The following is an 8,206-nucleotide window of genomic DNA, read 5'->3' on the forward strand; positions in this document are numbered from 1 at the left end:
TCCTCCTACAGTCGCTCAACTTCAAAATGGTTCAAATGGCTCTGAGCACTATGGGGCTCAACCTCTAAGGTCATCAGTCCACTAGAACTTAGAACTACTTAAACCTAACAAACACAAGGACATCACACACATCCATGCCCGAGGCAGGATTCGAACCTGCGACCGTAGCTGTCGTGCGGTTCCAGACTGTAGCGCCTAGAACCGCTCGGCCACTCCAGCCGGCCGCTCAACTTGGACACCTTACCGTACACCATAGCATCTTGAACAAACAACCGCACACTGCTGCCCACCCTGTCTGCCAAACGTTTACGTAAATAGAGAACAACAACGGCTCTATTACACTTCCCTGGGGCACTCCTGACGATACCCTCGAGGGTCTCTGATGAACACTCGTCGTCGAGGACAACATACTGCAGTCTGTAACTTAAAAAGTCTTGGAGCTACTCACATATCTATGAACCTGGTTCCATATGCTCTTACCGTCGTTAACGGCTAACAATGGGGCATCGTGTCAAACGCTTTTTGGAACACAGCTTAGCATTTGCAAAATAAACTCTACAAAATACTTTCGTCCGATTCTTAATAATACAGAAACAACGTTGCAGAGGAACATTAGTAGAAACAATACTGGAGTCCGCAGAAAGCGATTTACATTACGATAGGACGGTGTCCGGTTTCTCTCACGGTTTTCGATATACTAGTGTCCATGGCGACAATGACCAGCTCCATCGATAATGGCTCAAATTAAAAATGGCCAGTACTCCGCACGGTGGGATAACAGTAAAATCGGAGTTTGTTTCTAATTTTTGTTTTTCTACACGCGGTTATTTCCTGGTGATGGCCTAAATATGAAATCTTCTGCGAAGCAGTAACGGAAGGATCCATAAAGATGGCTATAGTGTTTAGTTTTCTAAGAAGGATTATACAGAGTGAGTCACCTAACGTTACTGCTGGATATATTTCGTAAACCACATCAAATACTGACGAATCGATTCCACAGACCGAACGTGAGGAGAGGGGCTAGTGTAATTGTTTAATACAAACCATAAAAAAATGCACGGAAGTATGTTTTTTAACACAAACCTACGTTTTTTTAATGGAACCACGTTAGTTTTGTTAGCACATTTGAACATATAAACAAATACGTAATCAGTGCCGTTTGTTTCATTGTAAAATGTTAATTACATCCGGAGATATTGTAACCTAAAGTTGACGCTTGAGTACCACTCCTCCGCTGTTCGATCACAGCTGACCTTCTTCCAGAAGATAAATAATTTTCAGTCACCTACAGGGTTCCATCCCTTGCAACCATCTTTATAGATACTTCCAACTGTGCCTGTTGTCATGATTGGGGTAAATCAGCGTATGAAGCCCCTTCCACTAATCGCTCCTCGTTCACAATGTCTCATCTTCACTTGTCTTGGGTACATAATAATCATCTTCATCAGTGAAGTCAGTTTCGGAATTCCCTAAGAGATACAACAATTCTTTAAAAAAAATGGCTCTGAGCACTATGGGACTTAACATCGGAGGTCATCAGTCCCCTAGAACTTAGAACTACTTAAACCTAACTAACCTAAGGACATCACACACATCCATGCCCGAAGCAGGATTCGAACCTGCGACCGTAGCAGTCGCGGGGTTCCAGACTGAAGCGCCTACAACCGCTCGGCCACCGCGGCCGGCAACAATTCTTCATCAGAACATCCACGCTCATCATACATGTCCGAAAACGTGTGTCGCGAACAAAGACTACGGCTGAACGATACAATATAAACTGCGGTAGATTGAAATTTATACGTGCCAAGTTGCAACAATGAGCAGCAATGGAAATTACAGTGGAGTCAAATTGACCCCTTCCGCCGTTCTAGGTATACCGAATGAAATGTCGAAGAAAATACAAATTTTGTAAATCCTAATAAGTGTTCGTAAAGAGTATAAAAATTAGGAGAATCCTTATGATTTCATTAACGAGGTAAATGAAATGGATATGACAATGAAGGGAAAAAGTATGTCTGTGGTCGTTTTGACCACTTCTGCTGTTCTAGTGTTTAAGTTCTTCTGTTTAATTTCAGTTTTGCACCTACTTTTCGTATAATTTGTTGTTGTTTCGAGTGGTTTAGCCAATAGCGTACACGGATGGCAGTGGAATGCCTCACCAATTTATCCGTAATATGTCCATTTATTCACATACAGGATCAGTTGCAAGCCCCTGCAACGACCATTGTTCGTCTGCACGTCTTTTAGTAATCTGCTACACTCTTCTCCCATTGCTACCTTCTAATTAGACAACTGCATCTTCAAAGGGCATCAGGTAGATTCCCCATTCCTAGGTTTCCGGAAAGCGTTGGACACAGTTTCTCGCTGCAGATTGCTAATGAAGAAGTGAGCATTCCGAACGGGTGCTCAGATACGTGAGTGGCTCGAAGACTTCTTAAGTAACGGAGTACATTATTTTGTCGTCCTGGACGGCGATTGTCCGTCAGAGTCAAAGGTATCATCAGAACCGCCCCAGGGAGATGTGATAGGACCGTTTAATGTCTATACCAGGGAACCCGTGCGAAACTTTCGCACTTTTATTGTTTTAAACAACGACAGTATTTGGAATAAATGTAGTCATTGGGATATGGGTAGTTGTAGGAAAGAAGAAAACGCGTCTTTAAAAATGAACCGAACAGCGTGAAATAATAAACAAGAATTTATTATACATCTTTTGTATACATTTCCATACACAAAATTTTGATTAATATTCTTTAGAGTATTACAATATTCCGCTGTAAACTATATTTGTTGCAAGAATGTAATCTTCGTATACTTCTTGTTTTTCAATTTCCTTGAGGGATACAAGTATATTTTTTGAGGCTACATCCAACTGCCCATCAGTAAAGATGGAGTTTGGTAAATACACCCTCTTCTTTGAAACAATTGTCCCTGCGACATCTTTATGGGGATCGCAAACGGAATTTTAAGTGGGACTGACTTCTTGTCAATTTGAAAGTCATCCTTGGAAAAGATGGTTTTAGTTTCATCGTTGGTTTCCTGGTGCCAATCAGTTGGGAATTAATTATAAACAGTGGACCCGTCCGAAACTCTCGCACTTTTATAGCTGTAAATAACGACAGTATTTGGAATAAGAGTAGTCGTAGGGATAAGGGTAGTTGGTGACAATGACAAATATGTTTGCCGTTTCTGAAAGTATATGCGTTTAGAAAAGTCAACTTTTGTGGCGGGCAGAGATGCTGGACTACCGCAGTGGTCACGGTTACTATCTACGACAATGCTGTATTCAAATTATCGAATCAATACGTACCTAAAAACAAATAAAATGGTATTTCTAATAAAATAATATGAAAAGAGAGTCTTTTATTCGTGATTAATAGGTTAGCATCATAAAATTTATGTAAAAAGCTGGGAATCTATGATACACTTTTGCGCATGACAGTGAAAAGGCTCTTATGTTAAGAATTTCCACGAATAGTAACATTAATGCAAAATCGGTATGCAATCTTAGAAATCATAAAAAAGATTGGCCCCTGGCTATTAATATGTGTTGAGAAAAAGGAATCTTGACTGGAGACACAGTATGTATGATACACAAACTATTTGACGCATAAGGTGAGCATCAATCTGTGACTTTGCTAATGACGCCATAGTGTACGGGATAGTTTCGTCGTTGAGTGACTGTAGGAGGGTACAAAGTGATTTCGACAGAATTTATATTTGATGTAGTGATCGGCAGCTTGATCTAAATGCAGGAATATGTAATTTAACATGGATGAGTAGGAAAACAACGCTGTAATGAATACTAATACAGTACTCGTCTCCACTACTACTGCTTGACACGGTCACGTCTATTAAATATTCGGGCGTAATGTTAGAAACCGATATGAAATGGGACGAGCATGTAAGGACTGTAGTAGGGAAGGCGAGTGGTCGACTTCGGTTTGTTGGGAGAGTTTTGGGAAAGTGTGGTTCATCTGTAAAGGACTCCGCGTATACAACATTAGTGTGATCCAGCCTTGAGTACTGCACTAGTGTTTGGGATCCCACCAGGAAGACATCCAAGCATGCTGCTACATTAATTACCGGTAAGTTCGATCAACCGAGATGCTTCGTGAAACCATATGGCAATCTCTGGAGGAAAGACGACTTTATTTTTCCGAACCACTATATAAAAAATTTAGAGAACCGGAATTTTGTGACTGACTGCAGAACGATTCTAATACCGCGAAAGTACATTTCCAGTGAAGACAGCAAAGATAAGACAAAACGAAGAGATATTAGGACTCGTATGCAGTCGTTTTGCGCTCGCTTCAATTGTCAGAGAACGGGAAAAGGAATTACAAGTAGTGCAAGTAGTGGTACAAGGTGCACTCCACCAGGCACCGTATGGTGGCTTGCGGTTCAAATGGTTCAAATGGAATATATGGCTCTGAGCACTATGGGACTCAACATCTTAGGTCATAAGTCCCCTAGAACTTAGAACTACTTAAACCTAACTAACCTAAGGACATCACACACACCCATGCCCGAGGCAGGATTCGAACCTGCGACCGTAGCAGTCCCGCGGTTCCGGACTGCAGTGCCAGAACCGCACGGCCACCGCGGCCGGCTGGCTTGCGGAATCTGTATGTAGGTGTAGATGTTGAAAGAAGGTGACGTACAGATCGTTTGTGCGACACACTCCTGAGTGCTGCTCAAGTGTTTGGGTTCGCCACAAGTTCAAATTAAAGGAAGACAGTGAAATGATTGAGAGGCGTGTAGCTAGAGCACCAGCCGGTTCGTTCTGCGCCGTGCGTTACGGAAGTGAGCTTAGATAGCAGTCCTTGCGTGGAGGAAGACGGCATTTTCGCGAAACATTGTCGAGTACGTTTAGGCTTGCGCGATTTACGACAGACTGGAGTACGATTCACGTGTCTCCAGCGTTCACGTCTCGTAAGGACTGCAGTGACTCCGGTAGACTACGTATCGTGGGGAAGGATGCTGGCAATAATATTTACCTCGTTTCTTATGCGAGTGAAACGGGGTTGGAAGTGACTAGCGATCCAACTACCCTAGGCCATGCACGTGTAATCAAATGGCTCTGAGCACTATGGGACTCAACTGCTGAGGTCATTAGTCCCCTAGAACTTAGAACTAGTTAAACCTAACTAACCTAAAGACATCACAAACATCCATGCCCGAGGCAGGATTCGAACCTGCAACCGTAGCGGTCTTGCGGTTTCAGACTGCAGCGCCTCTAACCGCACGGCCACTTCGGCCGGCGCACGTGTAATCTCCCCCTCACTTATAGACCTTAATGACAGTGAAAAATTAAACCGCGTGTACCTAATGGAAATTTGGGAAAAGCAATCGTCACCGAAGTTAATTTGTCGGTAAAGAGGGAGGAAAGGATTACATCTAAATCGAAAGGAAAAATGCAGATTAAACTGGTGGAAATTAATTTTCAAAAGGGGTAAAGTTAATAAAGAAAGTAAATGTGCGGTCGTTAAGTTGACAATTAACTGGCGTTAATTAGATATTTGAGAGTTGGGGAAAATTACGGGCGCCAGTCCTATGGACAACTACTATAATAACTGAAAATGAAAGATTAATGCACATATAATTAGCACTAAAAGCGTGGCAACTGATGGTTGACATGTGTTGTATGAAAACTGAATGTTTGTCAGAAGTAATAAATTTCGCTACACTCTGACTTAATTTAGCAAAAGAATTAATAAAACCGGAAAATTGAAAGTTAATTTAGTGACTGAAATTAATAGTGAACTTTGTTTCTGAAGCACTACGAAATTCAATAAAATAAGGTTAGTCTTGGGCTACCTCAACAATCATTTCAAAAGCTACTTGAATCTACGCAATTTAGATATAAGAGATTTAACTTTGAACTTGAATTAAATGATTCTGAACAATTAACAATAGTAAAATTTAGTACGTAGCAAGCTGAGCTGCAGTCACAGGTAAGCTAAAATATGGTAACAAAACTCGCACTCTTAATTTGTGCTTGTGTAATCTAAATATTGTAGCCAGCTATGAATACTTTAAATGAACTTTGAAATTAAAGCAGTGAAATGGAATGATATTATTTTAATGCTAGCGTATGAATTTCGACGACACTCGGGTTTATTCCAGAAAAGGAAGGGACCCTGCTTGGTAATGCAATTGAGACAATGAGCAACAAAGTTTCACACTAAGTTGTTGTATTTTGTGAGGCAACAGTTTGAAAAGCTAAGGTCTGCCATACAGTTCTAAAACTTTACGTGCTTTTAGTCTTCCTTGTTGGTTGATTGAAGGTTTGCAGTCGTCGATCGGGGAGGTGGCGACAGTCACTCATTGTCGACCGTCGCTTCTGCAGAAGCTGAATGTTGGCGCGCCTTCTTCTCGACACGGTCACCAGGCGAAACGGGCTCTTGATGTGCGCCAGCTAATGCTTTCCGTCCGCGACACCGTGTCAGAAACTATCATAGCAAGTCGAGCGCAATTACACGCTGCCAAACCCCGAAAGCGCGGCAACTCGCGGGAGCGTCACACAACAGACCTGCTCCACCACCCTCCTCCAGCCAGACTCGCTCTGCCCGCGCTCCACGCGGCAGAGTTAACACTACAAAAGATCCTAAACACTTTGGTTCTTCACACGACCTATCGATGTAATCGTTCGATAGCATAGTTCTCCCTAGGCAAGACCCAGCGTAAAAATACAATTAGTATTTACAAAACAAACCAATTATACATCGACATAAATGCTGATATATATATATATATATATATATATATATATATATATATATATATATAGTAAAACAATTACAATATATAAATACACAGAAATGTCATATCTTCAGGTAACAAAATAAGGGAAAAAATTTATAGTACAATAGATGGAAATAGGAGGACATGCATTTCTGGCGTTACACACTGTACATCAGCGTGTAGATATGTATGGAGACGTAGATAGTTTAGTTGCTTACCTCTGCCAGCATTTCATTTGTGAGAGCATGGACCACTTCCTCTGGAGCGAATCATTTATGAAAGCCAAAGTGATAGGCAGTGGACAAGTAGTGCTGTGAGAAACGAGTCAGTATTCTACTGGAGGCAGCTTTCAAAGAAAAGTCTCTAAGGACACGTCTTTAGACTAGAACTGAACAGTTCGCCATAAGAGGAACAAAAACTGTCGTTAGTTCGAGAATTTCTTTCCGGTGTCGATGTTGTCCACCCGGAGAGTAAATAGATTGCGTCATCGGACAGTTGCTGCGTTACGAGACAGCAAACACAGGGCAAATGCCAGAGGTTGGGTGCGACTGTGTGTCTGTTGTATTGACGGCAGCAGAAGCTCAGCGCCGTGGCATTAGAAGCAGTCAATTTCAAGTGCGGGTCGGCTACTGCGCGGGGTGAATCTCACACGGCGCGCGAGGTACGCCACTGCAGGTGACAACGCTCTCTTCCAAGATACTGACGTCCTCCTGTCTCTGCTACGACAGGTTTTCTTCTTCTTCTTCTTCCGGTATTGTGTGCTCGTACGTCGTAGCGGAACACTAACGTGTCATATCAAGCTGCGCACTGTCTTCTGTCCGCGACCCTAGGTACAGGGTGAGGTGCACAACTTTTTCGCGTCGAACAACATTTGACTCGTTAAAAATATTTATGATACACTAATTAACATTTTTTCTTGTCTTTAGCGAACTGAAAATTAAGAATATTTAATGTAAGGATAGGTTAGTGGCCAATGGTGGCGACGTGTTCATTGCAGTAAAGAAACCTAGCGAGCTTATCACGTATTCCGATTGTGGATTAATCTGGGTGAAGTTAAGTAGCAAATATCGGTCAAAAATGGTAATGGTATGCTTTTATAGACCGCCTGGCTCAGGAGCTCTATCGGTAAAGCGCTTCACACAGAACTTCCGGACTATTGTTGATAATTTTCCTGATCATGGTGTTATAATAGAGGGTGACTTCAACTTGCTAGGTATAGATTGGGAGTGTCATGCTATCAAATCTGGTGCCAGAGACATGGATTCGTGTGACATTGTTCTGGATGTCTTGTAGGAAAATTACTTTGAGCAGATAGTTACTGAACCACTGGAGGCCCGGATCGGCACATAGTTTTAATGTGGCAGGAGGTTTTAAATCAGCACACAGTATCCTGTAGAGTGAAAATTCAGTCTTGGAGGAAAATTATTATTGTTTCAAAATATTAGATACACACGGAGTG

Source organism: Schistocerca serialis, chromosome 7 (genome assembly GCF_023864345.2).
Source record: "Schistocerca serialis cubense isolate TAMUIC-IGC-003099 chromosome 7, iqSchSeri2.2, whole genome shotgun sequence".
In the NCBI taxonomy this organism is placed as follows: Eukaryota; Metazoa; Arthropoda; class Insecta; order Orthoptera; family Acrididae; genus Schistocerca; species Schistocerca serialis.